A 17,691-nucleotide genomic window follows, 5' to 3' on the forward strand; every position below is an offset into this window, starting at 1 on the left:
CACTCTCCTCCCACCTTCCACCCTCAAGTAAGTCCTTGTGTCTATGATTCCCCTATTTGTATCCGTGTTTAGTATTTACTCAATGTTTAGTACCCTCCTCCCTCATTTAAGTCCTTGCTGTTGATGGACATCTAGGTTGAATCCATGATTTTGCTATTGTGAAAAGGGCTATGATAAACTTACACATGCATGAGTTTCTACGATAGAATAATTTATATTTCTTTGGGTGTATACGCAGTAATGGGTTTGTTGCATCAAATGACGGTTCTGTTTAAGTTCTTTGAGAAATCTCCAAACTTATGCTAGAGATTTTTTATTTTGTGATTAATAAAAAGTCAAATTGGCTATCACACCATCCCATACTCTGTACCACCATTTACCAGAAGAAAGGGTTTTATATCAGACTGAGTCATTAGGCAGAAATAGCAAAGACACGTTCATATCATTCTTAACATCTTATGTTAGTCATGCCTCCACCCTGACCTTTGTACATGTTTACCTCATAGGCAAAGTGCTATTACTGCACATGTAATAGATTATAGTATAGTGTAAACACAACTTCAATATGCACTGGGAAACCAACACAGTTGTGCTACTCACTTTACTGTGATATTCAGTTTATTGCAATGGTTTGCAACCAAACCCGCATTATCTCTGAGGTATGCCTTTATGTGAAATCCTTATATTTTCCATCTCACTTCTGCATTTCCCCAAAATACACACTCTATTATATCAAAAATCCTCATTCTCCATAGTATCCACAGTGTGCAAAACAGTGAAGGCATATGGTAGGTGCATAATATATATTGTATACATCATACCCAATGAATGAGATTTGTAAGTCTGCACTTCTTTGCCTTGCTATTTCATGCAAGAAGCAATGTGAAAAAGAAAGCATAAAAAGAAGTTTGTTCTGCATTAAGACTTTTGCCACCTTTTCAACAACCATGCAGAAAATGGATGGCAGGCCCTGTAGACCTGATCTTTTTAAGGCACACCTACAACTGAAAGGTCAGCCTTCATTATGTTTCCAGCATATCTGTGTACTTAATAAGAGAACAGTTAGCCACAAGAGCAACAACTAAGAAAACAATGGTAAGAATACTTTGACATTTAACAAACCTGTTTTTAGAATTGTTGATAATTTATGTTTCTCTCTTTTGGAGAACAAATTCTTAAGGGAGATTTAATAATTACAAAATGTGAAAACGGGTATGATTAGTAAATACAGTCATGGATTCTTTCCTAATCTCCATTTTCTCTCTTTAAGATTTACATGCCAAATTAATTACTTTATAAGCTCAATGAAGGAAGATTGTTTGGTTATAATAGTTTAGGTACATTTTTCCCCCCAAGGAGAGAAAGCAGTTGAAACAATATTTCTGTATTACTATGACTAAATATTTTTGTATTCATCTTAGAGAAGAAAGTTACCGCTTGTCAGTGGAGGTGCTGTGAACAATGGCATATAGTCAAATCTCACTTCAAGGTACATCGTCCCCAGTGTCCTGAAACATTCATTTTTGAATAGCTAAGGAGCAAGGACATTATTGATCACAAACAAGACTGAAGAGTGCATACAAATATGACCCTTAACTTTTGTAAATATCAAAGTTTAGGTTTGGATAGACAAAATAGAGTCCAAAATTGATACTGACTAACGAATGCAGTCAATACAGACATTGCAGTTTACCTTAGAACATTTGATTTATTCTAAAGCAAATTTTCAAATCTCTTTGCTATGCTCTGTCTTTGTTTCCAAAATGACAACAATAAAATAATAAAGATTTTTTTTTATCTATTTAGAAGGTAGTATATTTTTATAACCTTGGAGTAACAAAAGAAAAATAGATAAAAAGATTTATAGAACAAAACTGAAAAAAAAATAGACAAGTAGAGGCAGGTGATGAATTCATTTATTAACTAAAGGTGGAATAGATGTTACGTGGATTTTAAAGAAAAGCCGTGCTTGAAAATCTGCCTTTTTATATGTGTTTTTAAATGTGTGAATTTTTACTTATGTATCAGAATATGCACATAGATAAATGTTCTTCATTTTAGAGCAACACAAAACCTGGGAGTTCCTACCTATCTTCCCTGTCACACACAAAAAAATCCCCAAACAACAAATAGAGAACTACATTTTGTCCAAAATAACTAAAGGAGAGCACAGGGGAACAGCAAAGGAGCAGCAGAAAGCCTGCCAAGCACAGAAATCCAGATGGCTGTACAGGAAAGGGGAAAAGTCCATCTTGCCTCTGCCACCCCTTCCCCCAATTGGGATCAGCTTGGAACCAGGAGAGATTTCTCCCTATGGGAAAAGGTGAATAGAGGAACCCAGCAGCCTCCATCACTACTGTGGGCACTTGCTGTCTTCATGTCGCTACACTTCACTACAGGAGACTTCTGCAGTCCTCACCGGCTCTGAACTCAGCTGAAGGACATCCCCAGAGTCCACACATTGTGCTATCCCCAGAGAAGCAGCTGATACTATACCCCATCACCCTATGGCCGGATATGCTGTCTTAGAGCTGGAACCATTGCTAGAGCATGTTCTGCTCCAGGGTAAAGTAGACTTTACACACCTAAGTGTGCACCCCTGAGCCTTTGACACAATGGCACCATGACCCCCTGGTAGTGAGCCATCCCTGAGCCATGCTGAGGCTATGCCCTACTCTCTGGGTGTAAGCACTGCGAAGCGTTCCATCTTCTTATTCCTTGCTGGTGTGCCCTGCCCCCTGTGGTTCAAGCTGAACTGGCAACCTGCCTCCTTGGAGTCCTGACCCTTGCAACATTGGAACAGTTGTGTCCCTGGTGCTGAAACCAACACAGTGTCACACTCCCTAGGGACTTCAGGCTTCTGGCACACCAGAGCAGTCATGCCCTCTAGTGCTTGAGCTGATCCAGCACTCTGCCACTTGGGAGACTCTAGACCTTGGAACATGGGAACAGTCATCCCCTTGTTATCACAGCCAACATGGTGTCTCATCCTCTATGACCTCACACCCCTGGTACGCCAGAATAGCCGCACCCCTGGTGCTCAAGCCATTATGGCACACTACCTCCTGTGGAATTGGAGCCTCAACTGACCTGTGTAGCCATGCTTTCTGGGGCTGAGCAGATGCAGCACCTGATGTCGAAGGGAATGAGGGCCTTGGCTGAGCTGAGCCATTCTGCCCTCCAGGCTGAACAGTCAAAGTTACTCACCTTCCTGTAACTGGACCAGCCCTGCACAGAATCTGAGTTGCTGAGGTGCTTCACACTCCTGGGAAGTAGAGTCATCTCTGTGCAGCTGGCTCCCTGTCCCCTGAGGTGCAAGCCACAGATGCAGCTTGCCATTCCTGGGTTCTTGTTGCTGCTGTTCAGGCCTCACAAAGCCTGGGCTACTGCCATGCCCCATCATCCCAGGGCCAGAGTCACAATTGCATGATAGTTTATCTCCCGGGACCTGAATTGATGCTATACACTGTTGATTCTGGGTCTTACATTATAGCTGCACTGTTATGGTTTAAATGCATTGCCTCTAAATTCATGTGGTAGAAACTTAAACCCTCATACAATAGTGTTTAGAGGTCAGGGTCTAATGGAAGGTGTTTAGGTTATAATTAGATGATTAATGGAGATATAAAAAGAACTTGTGGCAGTGGGTTCTCTCTTTTCTGCCACTCTGACACTTGAGGACGTAGCGTTCATCCTTTCTTTCATTTCTGTCTTTTGCCATGAGAGGACATAGTAAGAAGGGTCACATCAGATGCTAGTGTCTTGATTTTAAACTTCCCAGCTTCCAGAACTGTGAGAGAATAAATTTTTGTACTGTCTGTGGTTTTAGGTTATAGCAACACAAAATGAACTAAGACATGTGCCATGCTCCCCAGGCCCTGAGCTTTCAGAGCACCCCTCCTTGGAGCCATGCCAGTGTCCTGGCCCACAGAATCAGACCCACAGGTCAATCCCTGCTCCCTGGGCCTGGGCTGTTGAGCAACAGAGCTTTGTGGGATAAATGAATCCAATTATGCCATGAAGAGTAAACCTGCACCTCAAGTCCCAGGGGCTATAGTAGTTTTTCAAGGCCCTGAGCCCAGGACCATGACTCCACAACTGCTCTGAGCACTTGTGCCCTGGATCCCAAAACTGCTACAGCTGCTGGTGGGATATGTCAGACCCAACATCAAGAGTGATTCTCTCAGTTAAGACTCCTCAATGTGGGAAAGACAAGAAAAGGAGGGTCTCTAAATCCCTTGCCACCAAAGACCCTAATAACCTTTACTGCCATCACTACTTTCACAAACTCATGCAGTCTAGACCACTGAGGCACCTGAAGTTACTGCTGACATTGATCACAACGAAAAAAGCTGCATGGAAACTATACCATTGTGCTCATTCCCAAACCAAAGGCCACGTACCATCCTCAGCCAGCACCTTTAGTCACATCTGTAGGTGAACATCTTCCCCTACAAAAGCTACTCTGTACAGTTTTGAAGATGTGCCTGCTCCACCAGATGCGCAATCAATATAGGGACACACACAAAAACATGAAAAAGTAAGAAAACATGACACCACTGAAGGAACACAATAATTCTCCAGTAACGTATCCCAAAGATATAGAAATCTATGAATTGTCTGAAAAAGAACTGAAAATATTGATCTTGAGGAAACTGAGTGTGATATAGGAAAAGAGTAAGAAAACATGACACCACTAAAGGAACACAATAATTCTCCAGTAACTGATCCCAAAGAAACAGATATCTATGAATTGTCTGAGAAGAACTGAAAATACTGATCTTAAGGAAACTGAATGTGATATAGGAGAATACGGATAGAAAATTCAATAAAATTAGAAAAATAATTCATAATCTAAATGAGAAATTCAGAGGACAGATATAAAAAAGAATATGATGGAAATCTTGCATTTGAATAAGTCAATTAATAAAATTTAAAAATGCAGTGGAGAGCTTCAACAGCTGACCAGATTAAGCAGAAGTAAGAATCAGTGAACTTGAAGACAGGGTTTTTTTTTTTTTTTTTTTTAAATAGTCTTGCTCTATTGCATAGGCTGGAGTGTAGTTGCTCACTCTTGCCTCACTGAAATCTCTTCCTCCAAGTTTCAAGTGATTCTCCTGCCTCAGCACCAGAGTAGCTGGGATTACAGGCATGCACCACTACACCTGGCTAACTTATATTTCTAATAGAGAGGGGGTTTCACCATGTTGGCCAGACTGGTCTTAAACTCCTGGCTTCAAGTGATCCACTTGCTTTGGATCACATGAGCTACTGTGCCCGAAGACAGGTCTTTTTAAATGACTCAGTCAGTGGGAAAAAAGAATGAAAAAGAATAAAGACAATACACGCAGCTTATAAGACACCATTAAGCAAACAAATATTTGTATTATTGGAGTTCCAAAAGGAGAAAAGACACATAAAGGGACATAAACATATTTAATAAAATAATTTTTGAAAAAAATTCCCATGTATTGGAAGAGATATGGACATCAAAATCTATGAAGTTCAAAGGTCCCCAAAGAGATTCAACCCAAGAAATACTCTCAAAGGCACATTATAATCAAATTGTAAAAAATTGAAGCCAGAGAAATAATTTTAAATCAGCAAGAGAGAAATGTCAGGTCACATATAAGGGAATTCTTATTAGACTATTAGCAGATTTCTCAGCAGAAACCTTGCAAACCAGGAGAGAATGGGATGATACATTGAAAGTGCTGAAAGAAAAATATTGCTAGTCAATAATAATATACTCAGTAAAACTGTTCTTCCAAAATGGAGAAGAAATAGTCTTTTTGAGACAAGCAAAAAGCTGAGGGAATTCATCGCCACTAGGTCTACCTTACATGAACTACTTAAGGGAGTTGTTTAAGCAGAAATGAAAGGATAAGAATTATTACTCTGAATTAATATAAAAGTGCAAAATGCACTGGTAGAGGTAAATACATAGTCACATCTAGAATACTCCAATATTGTAATAGCAGTGTTTAAATCATCCACACTTCCAATATGGAAAGCTTATAAGTTAAATGGTCAAAAATAATGAAAGTCATAATAAGTTTTTAAGGAATACACACTATAAAATGTAAATTGTAATATCAAAAACATAAATGGGGAGGGGTGAATAAAAGCCTAGAGTTTCTGTATGGAACAGAAGTTAAGTCAATATCAGCTTCAAGTAGTTGATTATAAGTATCAGATGTTTTACGTAAGCCAAATGGTAACCAAGAAACAAGAAACTACAGCAGATATACAAATAATAAAAACAAAGATATCAAAGCTTACCACTACAGAATATTATCAAGTCACAAAGGCAGACAAGAGAAAAAGAAAGGAACAAAGGAATGTCAAAACAACCAGAAAAACAAATAACAAAGTGGCAGCAGTAAGTCCTCTTATCTATTGATAATAACCTTAAATATAAATGGATTAAAAATTTCAGCTAAAAGACACTGAGTGGCAGAATGGCTACAAAAACAAGATTCAACTATATACTGACCATAAGAGGCCCGCTCTAGCTTTAAGGATACAGGCTGAAAATGAAGAAATAGAAGAAGATATTCCATGGATTTGGTAACCAAAAGAAATCAGGGTAGCTCGACTTACATATGATAAAACAGACTTTAAGTCAAAAACTGTTACAAGAGACAAAAAAAGTTTTATTTAATGATAAAGGAGTCAATTCATCAAGAGTACATAACAATTGTAAATATATCTGTAGCCTACTTGGGAGCACCTAAATACATAAAGCAAATATTAGTGGACATGAAGGGAGAAATAGTCAGCAATATAATAATAGTAAGGGGAATTCGGTACACTACTTTCAATAATTAAAAGACTAACCAGACAGAAAAATTAGTAAGAAAATACTGGACTTGTATAGCACTTTAGACCAAATTGACCTAAACAGACATATACAGAATTTTTCATCCAAAAGCAGCAGAATGCACATTTTTCTCTAGCACATATGGAACATTCTCCAGGATAAACCATCTGTTAGACCACAAAACAAGTCAATAAATTTAAGAAGATTGAAATCATGTCAATTCAGACCACAATGGTATCAAACTCAAAATCAGTAACAGGAAGAGTTGTAGAAAATTCACAAATATGTGGAAATTCAGTAACATGCTTCTGTGAACAGCCAATGGGTTAAAGAAGAAATCAATATGATACATCATATCAACAGAATGAAGGGAAAAAAAAATGTGATCATTTCAATTGATGCTGAAAAATCATCTCATAAAATTCAGTATCCCTCCATAATAAAAACCCTCAAAAAACTGAGTATAGAATAAATATACTTCAACATAATAAAAGCCGTATATGACAGACTCACAGTATTTTACCAAATGCCAAAAAGCTGGAATGCAACAAGGATGCCCACTTTCACCACTGTTATTTAACATAGTACTAGAAGTTCTAGCTAGAGCAATTGCACAAGAGAAAGAAATGAAGGTCATCCAAATTGGAAAGGAAGAAGACAAATTATCCTTGTTTGCACATGATATGGTCGTGTATTTGGAGAAACCTGAAGACTTCAACAAAAAACTATTTAAATTGGCAAACAAATTTAGTAAAGTTGCAGGACACAAAATCAACATACAATAATCAGTGGCATTTCTATATGCCAACAGTGAACAATCTGAAAAAGAAATTAAAAAAGTAATCCCAGGTCAGACATGGTGGTCCATTCCTGTAATCCCAGTATGTTGGGAGGCCAAGAAGGGTGGATCGATTGAGGTCAAGAATTCAAGACCAGCCTGGCCAACATGGTGAAATCCCGTCTCTACCAAAAAGTACAAAAATTAGCCGGATATGGTGGTGTGGGCCTGTAGTCTCAGCTACTCAGGAGGCTGAGGCAGGAGAATCCCTTGAACCAGGGAGGCAAACGTTGCAGCAGTGAGCCAAGAACATGCCACTGAACTTCAGCCTGGGTGACAAAGTGAGACCCTGTCTCTCTCTCTCTCTCTGCCACCATGCCCAGCCTCAAATATCTTTAATGATTTCCACATGCAATATTCCCACTCTTATGCATAAAATATATGGACAGTGTCTCCAAATGGTGAGTTGCAGTACCAATGAAGATGAGTGATTTCTGAAAGCTACTCTGTGGTTGGGTGGTGACTAGGGAAATGAAGAATGTTTCAAAAGACTTAAGTAACATTGCTAAGATTGATGAAGATACTCACTTTATGTTAAGTGATAAATGTATTAGAATACGACAATAAAAATATAATTGTTGAGAAGACAGACTATATTCTTGATGTTGACAGAAGTACAGTCAGATAGAAACATCTTGAAGTCTATACAATCTTTTTTTAAATACAATATTTAATTTGAACAGTCTTTACCATTTAGTTCTCAATTAATATAATATTTTAGAGGGTTAAAAGTAGCCACCATAAAAAGAGGTTAGAGGTAACTTCAACGACTAGTGAACCATGTGACTTGGATAATAAGGGGAAAATCAGAAAGCTCTGAAATATATACCAGGGAACTCAAAGAGCATGATATTTTGAACCCTTTTAGTGTATGAACACACAGCCTTATGTATTTCTTTTCTTATATATAAATGTAATTATCTCTTAAAAATCAGTTATATTTAAAAAACTTTAAGTTCTTTGAGGCAGAGTCTGAGTCTTCACAGTTATATCTCACTGTGAATATAGTAACTGACACATAATAGGAGCTCAATGAAGTCCTTGCTATTATCTTTCAAATTCTAGGAAGAATACATTTTCTTTCTTTGTATATCTTTTGGGTAACTATTGACTTCCACATATTTGGAAGCCTGTTCCATGGAAGTTCTTTATCAAACTGCCATTAGCAATGAAATATATTGCTAATAAGATGCAACATGGCTTATACTCAAGTAACAGGTTCTAACTGAAGATGGGCTGTGTAGCTTGAATGTACAGTAATTGCCTTTTTCAATAGCTTTCTATGTGACCTTGAGCAATTTATTTAATCTCGCTATGAGATAACTTTCCCTTCTGTGAAATGAGAATACTGCCACTTGCCTTGTGCCTACTTCACAGAGATATGTATTTCCACACCTAACATAATGGCTATAAGTCATTTGAAGCTCATTGGAAGAAAGCACCATTTAATTACAATTGTTATTACTTTTTAGAGAGAGTTAATGATGATGAGGGGAGGAAGATATGCCATCCAAGATATGTATAAATGCATCTAGGCTAGAATCAAAACACACAAGCAAAATGAGAAAAAGAGAATAAAACTAAAATTCCTACTAAAATAAAGCAAACTAAATTATTTCTGCTTTGGAATTATCAAAAACTTACGTATTATTTTTCTAAAGAGGCAAAGAGAAAATGATAACATAAAAAAGTTGAGAATAAGGAATAGTTTTGTTATCTTTATCTGAAAAAGCATAAACAATAACATAACAGGAAAAATTAGCAGGAATGAAAAGTTTTAATAAGATTTCTAGTTCACTTTTTAGAGACAAGTTCTCGGTTACATGTTTGTGGCTTATCCACTTGCTGTACTATCTAGGTTAAATCTGCACCCCTGGGCAGATATCTCCCTTGTCTGCATGTTTCTGGGTCAAGTCCCTCTTTCTGTGCCCTCTCCCTGAGGCAGTTTTTATGTCAAGGAATGCAAACCAATTTTAATATTAGCCTAAGGTAAACATAATTAGGAGGGTAAATTTTCTGCCAAAAGAGAGGAACTTACAAAATGCACTTTAAAACTAAATGTAATTTTTGTAAAAAAAAAATGCCTTATACTTCTGCAAAGTATTATCTCAAAGAAGCCCAGGATTAGATATCACCTGTAAATTATTATCATTTGTCCAGTGACTAGAGCAGTTTTGAAGAAAAATTTTTAAGTCTCCCAAAACTGTACTTTCTTGTAAAATATTCAACAAACCCCTTCAACTTACCAGTGAGTTGCAAAACTATAGATAAATATATAGAACTCTATAAATATTTCATATCTATAAGATAAAAATCAGAAAGAAAAAATGTAGAAAAGATATATAGGGAGAATAATTATAATTTAACAGTGGGATGATTTAATGAATAGATATCGAAAATTGGGCATCAAAAGTGTGGGCATGAGCTACTTTTTTATCATCATATTCCCTTAACAAATGGAGAAAGACTCATTAAAATCACTGCAGAATGGAGGGTAGGATAGGATAGGCAAGGACTAATACAAGGCTGAAATCAGTAGTATAGTACAAGAAAAAATAAAAAGGAATGGAAGAAAGAAAAAGGTGCAGGTGGATGAGTACTGAAAACCAATGTTATTTAGTTTTGTAAAAGGTTGAATTTTTTAAAAATCCTGTAAACTTTCAGGCCCTTGGGATTTTCTTGGTTATTTTCTACTTTTTTTCTATTTTGTAGTCAAACTAGTTTCTATCTGTTGTGTCTCTAATTCATATACTTGTATATGTTCTTAGTCCTGAAGTTTAAGCCTAGGAGAGATGCATGATTTTCTGATTAGCAACAAAAGGATTATCAATCTAGATGACAGTTGGGATTTTAAAAATGCACTTTATTTTTTAATTTTTGTGGTACATAGTAGATGTTTATATTTATGGGATACATGAGATATTTTGATACAGGCAGGAAATGGGTAATAACCACAACATGATAAATAGGGTATCCATCCTCTGCAGCATTCATTGTTTTTTTAATGGCTGAATAGTACTCCATTGTGTGTGTGCATGTGTATATATATCTATATATATATATCACATCTTCTTTATCTATTCATCTGTTGATGGACATTTAGATTGCTTCTAAATCTTGGCTATTGTGAACAGTGGGGCAACAAACATGGGAGTGCAGATATCCCTTTGCTATACTGCTTTCCTTTCTTTTGGGTATATACCTGGCAGTGGAATTGCTGGATCATAAGCTAGCTCTGTTTTTAGTTTTTTGAGAAACCTCCAAACTGTTCTTTATAGCGGTTGTACTAACTTACATTCCCACCAACAGTGGACAAGCATTCTCTTTTCTCTAGCTCCTTGCCAGCATTTGTTATTGCCTGTCTTTTGAATATAAGCCATTTAATTGGGGTGAGATGATATCTCATAGTTTTGATTTGCATTTCTCTGATGATCAATTATGTTGACCACTTATTCACATGCCTGTTTGCTGTTTGTATGTATTCATTTGAGAAATGTCTATTCAGATGTTTTGCCTATTTTTTAATTGGATTATTAGATTTTTTCCTATATAATTGTTAGGAACTCCTTATATATTCTGATTACAAATCCCTTGTCAGATGGGTAATTTGCAATTACTTTCTCCCATTTTGTGGGTTGTCTCATCACTTTGTTGATTGTTTCCTTTGCTGTGCAGAAGCTTTCTTAGTTGATGTGATTCCGTCTGTCCATTTTTGCTTTGGTTGCTTGTACTTGTGGGGTATTCTTAAAGACATTTTTGCCCAGACAATTGTCCTGCAGGATTTCACCCATGTTTTCTTGTAGTAGTTTCATAGTGAGAGGTCTTAGGTTTAAGTCTTTAATCCATCTTGATTTGATCTTTGTATATGGCAAGAGATGGGGTCTACTTTTTTTCTTCTGCGTATGAATATCCAGCTTTCTCAGCACCATTTATTGAACAGACTGTCTTTTCCCCAGTGTATGTTCTTGGCACTTGTGTTGAAAATAAGTTCACTGTAGATGTGTGCATTTGTTTCTGGGTTGTCTGTTTCATTGGTCCGTGAGTCTGTTTTTATGCCAGTACCATACTGTTTTTGTTACTATAGTGCTGTAGTATAATTTGAAGTCAGGTAATGTGTTTCCTCCAGTTTTGTTCTTTTTGCTCAGGATAGCTTTATCTAGTCTGGGTCTTTTGTGGTTCCATATACATTTTAGGATTGTTTTCCCTATTTCTGTGAAGAATGTCATTGGCATTTTGACAAGGATTGCACTGAATCTGTAGGTTGCTTTGGGTAGTATGAATATTTTAACAATATTGACTCATTCAATGAATGAACATGGAATACCTTTTCAATTTTTTATGTCCTCTTCAGTTTCTTTCATTAGCGTTTTACAGTTGTCCTTATAGAGATTTTTCACTGCTTTGGTTAAGTTAATTCCTAGGTATTTAATTTTACTTGTGGCTATTGTAAATGGGATTACATTCTGATTTCTTTTTCAGATTGTTCACTGTTGGCATAAGAAATGCTACTGATTATTGTATGTTGACTTTGTGTCCTGCAACTTTACTGAATTTGTTTGCTGGTTCAAATAGTTTTTTGTTGAAGCCTTTAGGTTTTTCCAAATACAAGATTATGTTATGTGCAAACAAGGATAATTTGTCTTCTTCTTTTTCAATTTGGATGCCCTTTATTTCTTTCTCTTGTGTAATTGCTCTCGCTAGAACTTCTAGTACTGTGTTGAAGTACTTGTCGTGTTCCAGAGCTAAGAGGAAAGGCTTTCAGTTTTCCCCCATTTGGTACAATACTACCTGTGAGTCTGTCATATATGACTTTTATTATGTTGAAGTACATTCCTTTTGTACCCAGTTTCGTGAAGGGATGCTGAATTTTATCAAATACTTTTTTCAGCATCAATTTTTTCAGCATCAATTGAAAATATCATATGGTTTTTATTCTTCATTCTGTTGATATGATGTATCACATTGATTGATCTGCATATGTTGAACCATCCTTACATTGCTGGGATAAATCTCACTTGGTCATGATGAAGGATCTTTTTAATATACTGTTGAATTTGGTTTGCTAGTAATTAGTTGAGGATTTTTGCATCAATATTCACCAGAGATTTTGGCATGTAGTTTGTTTATTTTTATTTCTTTTGATATGTCTTTGGCTGATTCTGGTATTAGGGTAATACTGGCCTTATAGAATGAATTTGGAAGTATATTCTCCCTTCCATGGTTTGAAATAATTTGAGTAGGATTGGTATTAGTTCTTTAAATGTGTGGTAGATTTCAGCAGTGAACCCACCAGGTCCCAGGCTTTTCTTGACTGGGAGAGTTTTAGTATGGCTTTGATCTTATTACTTATTACTGGTCTGCTTAGGATTTCTTCATGTTTCAGTCTTGATAAGTTGTCTGTGTCTAGAAGTTTCTCCATTTCCTCTAGGTTTTTCTGATTATTGGCATATAGTTGCTGATAGTAAACACTAATGATCCTTTGAATTTCTGTAGTATCAGCTATCATGTCTCCATTATCATCTCTGATTTTATTTATTTGGGTCTTCTGTTTTTTTCTTAGTCTGGCTAAAGATTTTTCAATTTAATTTATCTTTTCTCAAAAGTTAACTTTTCATTTCATTGATCTTTTGTATTTTTTTCTTTATTCAGTTTCATTTATTTCTTCTCCAATCTTTATTTTTTTTCTTCCACTAATTTTGAGTTTGGTTTGCTCTTGCTTCACTAATTCATTAAGATACATTATTCGATTATTTATTTTAAGTTTTCCTTCTTTTTGATACAGGCACTTATAGGTCTAACTTTGCCTCTTAGTACTGTTTTTGCTGTATCCCATAGGTTTTGGTATGTTATGTTCCAATTATCATTTGTTTCAAAAATTTTATCAATTTCCTTTTTAATTTCTTCATTGACCCAATGGTCATCTAGGAGCATGTTTTTAAATTTCTTTGTATTTGTATAGTTTCTAAGATTCCTCTTGTTATTGGTTTTTGGTTTTATTTCATTGTGGCAAGAGAAGATGGTTGATATTATCTCAATTTTTTTTGGAATGTTTCAACACTTGTTTTGTGACCTAACATATGGTCTCTCCTTGAGAATGATCCATGTGCAGAAGAGAAGAATGTGCGTTCTGCAGCTGTTGGATTAAATTTTCTGTAAATATCCATTAGGTCCATTTATTTTATAGTGCTAATTGAGTTCAATGTTTCTTCGTTGATTTTCTGCCTGGAAGATCTGTCCAATGTTTAAAATGGGGTGTAAAATCTATAGATATTATTAATAATAATATTATTAAAATAATAATATGCACCAGTGTTGGGTGCATATATGTTTACAATTGTTATATCATCTTGCTGAATTGACCCCTTTGTCATTATATAACAACCTATTTTTCTCTTCTTGGGCTTTTGTCTTGAAATTTATTTTGTCTGATATAAATTTAGCTACTCCTGATCTTTTTTGGTTTCTGTTGGCATAGAATATCTTTTTCCATCCCTTTGTTTTCATTCTGTGTATGTCTTTATAGATGAACTGTGTTCCTGCAACAGATCATTGGGTCTTGTTTTTTAAATCCAGTAAGTCACTTTATGTCTTTTGATTATATTATTATTGATAAGTAAGAACTTACTTTTTCCATTTTGTTATTTGTTTTCTAGTCTTCTCTTCTTTCCTTCCTTCCTATGTTTCTTTTAGTGTGAGTAATTTTCTCCAGTAATATGAGGTAACATTTTGCTTTTTTGAACCTATTATTTGATTTCAGGTTATCATGAGTCTTGTAAATACTGTCTCTTATAACCTATTATTTTAAACTGATGTACTTAAGACCGATCACATAAATATGCAAAAAGAAAACTAAAAAACCTCTATGCTTTAACTTTTTGCTTTTAAGTTGTTGTTGTTTCTTTTTATGTCTTCTTGTAGAGTCTATATCTTGAAAAGTTGTAGTTATTATTTTTGATTGGTTCATTATTTAGTTTTTCTACTTAAGATAAGAGTAGTTTACATACCATACGGTGTTATGATATTCTTTGTTTTTCTGTATACTTACTATTACCAGTGAGTTTTGTGCCTTCAGAAAATTTTGTTATTGGTCATTAATCTTCTTTTCTTTCAAATTGACAAAGTCCCTTTGACATTTTTTGTAGGACATGTCTGGTGTTGATGAAATGCCTCAGGTTTTGTTTGTCTGAAAAATTATTTCTTCTTTATGCTTGAAGGATATTTTCACTGAATATACTCTTTTAGGGTAAAGGATGTTTTACTTAAGCATTTTATTTATTTATTTATTTATTTATTTAGAGACAGGGTGTCACTCTCTCACCCAGGGTGGAGTGCAGTGCTGTGATCACAGCACACTGCAGCCCCAACCTCCCAGGTGGTCTACCCAGCTGTGGCTGAGCTATACCTAGGTGCAATACAAAATACCCCTTACATTTCCCTATGCTTTTCTCAAACAGAAGAAATCTTTCACTATAGACACAACACCTGGGACTGTGCTGTGTATCACGTGAAGCCAGCACTTCTCGGAATCTCACCCAAGGTCCATGACGTACTACCTGGGTATCACTGTCGATTATTCAGGGCCCAAGCACTCTTTAGTCAGCAGGTAATAGATTCTGTTAGGACTGGATCCTTTTCTTCAAAGCAGTGGGTTCCCTTCTTGCCCAGGGTGCATCTAGAAATGTTGAAAAGCTAGTGCCTGGAATGAGGGCCCCTGACTCTTCCCAGTGCCCCAGCCTGTTGTGACTGAGCTGGTACTAAAATGCGAGACAAAGTCATCTTTACTCTTTGCTCTCCTCTTCTCAAGCAGAAGGAAGAAGTCACTTTAATTGCTGTCAGCTATGCTGCCTGGGTTTGGGGGAGGAATGGCACAAGCTCTCCTTTAACTGCTCTGGCTTATGTCTTCCTAAGTCACGTGCCACCCTCGTGTCCTGGCTCTAAGTCCAAACTAGCACTAGGACTTACCTAGGAATTATGGTCCTTGTGTCCTAGACTGCCTCTCAAGCTTACCTAGGACTCCAGAGCACTTTAGCCCATGGTGATGAGGCTTGCTGAGAAACTCGATTTCCAACAGCTGGGATGAGTGATCTCCCTCTGCCTAGGGCTGGTCCTAATGCTCATTCTGTGGGTTGGTGCTAGCTGAGTCCAGTAGGACTTTTTTCTCTGCTGTGACAGGGCAGCACTGAGTTCAATGCCAAGTGCCTGTCGTTGTGCTCTCCTTCTCCCAAGTACACAGATTCTCTCTCTGCACCATGTGGCCACGGCTGGGGGATGGAGAGGGCTGGTGTCAGCAATTCAAGACTATCTTTCTTACCCTCTTCAATGCCTCTTTTAGTGACATGAAGTTAAAACAGGTAGTTTGATTGCTCACCTAATGTTTGGTTCTTATGATGGTGTTTTTTGTGTGTAGTTTTTTGTTAAAATTTGGTGTCCCTGTGGGGAGGACGCCCAGTAGAGGCCCCTATTTAGGCAACTTGCTCTGCTCATGGGCAGTTGGAATCTTAGTAAGTGCCTTGCCAAGTAAGAGTGATTCTATTTTTAACCTCTAGGCTGACGTGCCCACCTCTGCCCAATGCCCTGCTAAGCCACAGGATGCTAGCTAGCCTCCTGGGCCAAGAGAAGATGGTAATTACAAAGCACAAAATGCTCATTGGACAAGGGTAGATGAAGTCCACAAATTTTAAACATTTTAAATGTTTCTATCCCACATTTTCCCCTATTGGTGTTGATTTTCTCTTGGTGTAAGTAGTTTTAAACATGAATTCCACTAATGCCATTGGTTAATCTTAAAATATTTATAGTTACAGAGTTGACTTGTTCCCCTTTCCTCAATAACTCTCGTCTCACTTTCTCTGCTAACATATAATCACGTGGCTTTCTGAGGCAACCTGAGAAGAAAGTCAATACTAAAGAGTAATTTTATGTTTTACTATTAGAGCTCACCATCCATTTGTTTTCTGGGACAGACAAACTTGGGTGGTTTTTAAAGAGTTTGGCCTTGGAGGAGCATGGTGTCTCACGCCTGTAATCTCAGCACTTTGGGAGGCTGAGACTGGTGGATCCCTTGAGCCCTAGGAGTTTGAGACCAGACTGGGCAACACAATGAAATCCTGTCTCTACAAAAAAGGTACAAAAATTAACCAGGCGTGATAGCCCACACCTGTGATCCCAGCTACTCAGGAAGCTGAGGTAGGAGGATTGCTTGAGCCCAAAAGGTGGAGGTTGCAGTAAGCTGAGATTGCACCACTACATTCCAGCCTGGGTGACAGAGACCGACCCCATGTGAAAAAAAATAAAAATTAAAAAAAGAGTTTGGCCTAGTGTTCTTTTGAATCAATAGCTTTGATTTTTTTTTTTTTTTAAATCTACCTGTTTTAAAGAAGGGCTAAGGTGTTTCAGTGATTTGAAGTGGCAAAGCTGGAGCCACAGATTCTAAGTGTAGAACACACATTTCTGAGACATAGCCCTTCATGTAAAGTAGCGCCACAGCATCACAGCTCTGGATCCCATCGCTGGGTGCTTCTTGGAGGAAACGGGTAAATTGCACAAGCAATTTCTGGGGAAAAAATGACCCCCACCAACAAAATATTTTTTACAAAAGCAGACTTGCCTGTGTAGGAATTTAATACTGGGCCCTTTGACCTTAGTCTACTGATGCAAATGGATCTGCAACGGTAATGGGGCTTTTATGGTTATGAGACATGGAAAAGAAACCAACCTCCAGTGTGAATTGAAGGAAGAAGTTCCATATTTTTGTGATCTTTGAAGACATGAAAAGTCTGTCAACTAGCTGATCTTGCCCGTCTATGATTATTATTTTTTTTTTCAATATTCTTTTTTTTTTTATTTTTTATTTATTTATTTATTCCGTCTATGATTATTAATACCTTTCAAGACTTCTGAGCTTGGCAGCATATTGTTCCCAACATTTCATATTATTTTGTCTCTGTTTATATCTCCCTTGTAGACATAGGCACCACTTTAAATACGAAGCCCTTCCAGAGAGATAGCCTCAAAAGATTCTATTTATGTG

The sequence above is a fragment of the Colobus angolensis genome, unplaced genomic scaffold (assembly GCF_000951035.1).
Source record: "Colobus angolensis palliatus isolate OR3802 unplaced genomic scaffold, Cang.pa_1.0 Scaffold41, whole genome shotgun sequence".
NCBI lineage: Eukaryota > Metazoa > Chordata > Mammalia > Primates > Cercopithecidae > Colobus > Colobus angolensis.